The sequence below is a fragment of the Aplysia californica genome, unplaced genomic scaffold (genome assembly GCF_000002075.1).
Source record: "Aplysia californica isolate F4 #8 unplaced genomic scaffold, AplCal3.0 scaffold00026, whole genome shotgun sequence".
Taxonomy (NCBI): Eukaryota; Metazoa; Mollusca; class Gastropoda; order Aplysiida; family Aplysiidae; genus Aplysia; species Aplysia californica.
This window is the reverse complement of record NW_004797296.1, coordinates 2124576-2125783: the sequence shown is the minus strand read 5'-3', so window position 1 is coordinate 2125783 and position 1208 is coordinate 2124576. Positions and strand designations below refer to the sequence as shown.

General features: G+C 42.6%; 1 protein-coding gene across 1 annotated transcript in view; it reads right to left on the bottom strand.

Moving 5' to 3' along the window:
* The window catches only part of LOC101856399, a 13599-nt gene that overhangs the window by 1090 nt on the left and 11301 nt on the right, over positions 1 to 1208 (bottom strand). The gene's annotated exons all lie outside the window — the stretch shown is intronic.

Sequence of the window (1208 nt, the reverse complement as noted above, 5' to 3'; positions counted from 1 at the left end):
TGTGTGTGTGTGTGTGTGGTATAACGGGGGCTTTGCGACATGCAGACCACGCGAGTTCGATTCCCTTGAGGGGACCTTCTTCATCGAGCATCTGTCTATCTGCTGTGACCTTGTAGCCTTCTCAGCCCACGTTAACCCTGACTGGCACAGCTGAAGCAGTCCGCCTCCTTTATGAATTAAATGGGCTCGGTGCCTGAAACATTTAAATATATGTACTAACTACATATACGATTCTGAAGTGCTTTTGACTCGACCATTCAGAAGTGAACCCCAACGATCTGCCGTGAACTGCAAAAGACTAAAGCAGCCATGGCATGATAATATATGCATGGTGCAAGGATAAAGAAATAAAAGAATGTGAAATCGGTTGTTGAGGTTGTGTTAGTCTTGATACTAACATCGTCTTATTCTACATGCACCAGATGCCAGGCAGTATGGGAAAATCTCAATTTGTGAAGGTGAGGTTCGGGGAAGAGGGAGGGAGGGGAAAGTGTATACACACATGCTCAAGAAAACACATTCAGCCCATAATATGCGTTTACGCACGCACGCACGCACACACACACACACACACACACACACACAAACACACACACACACAAACAGACACACACACACACACACACAAACACACACACACATACACATGTTCACATGCACTAACAAACAAACAAAAAATACACATATGTACGAAGTATTTGTAGGTATACACTCGCCACATTGTTGAGACTCAAAGGAAAAGTCAGTAAAAAAACTTCTATTTTGGCTGACTTGCGAAAGGTCATGACCCAAGTCCGCTTAGAAGGAGAAAAAGATTTTCGTCTTAGCCTTGCCTTTGGGAGGTTTCTGCCCCTCTTATCTATGAGAGCAAGAGTGGGTCTAAAAGGACGGACATTATAATTTCGGGACTCATCACAACAGTCAAGTGCATCATCTAAATCAGTGCTTGCTAACCTGGGCGATATCATTATAGTAGGAAATTTGGAAATTTTGGTGGGCGGTGGGAATCATCCGGGTGGAAACTAGTATTTTTTAATGTCCCGCTTAGAACAGGAAATACGTGTTGGTGGGTGTTACCAAAATTCTAAAATTCTATCCTCTTAAAAGGAGATAACGCTGAACGCTGGTTTATATATTTTTTTAAAAGGTTGACGAGCACTGATCTATATTTTATAGATTTGTTTTTCCTTTTTTAGGTTGGGGGGGGG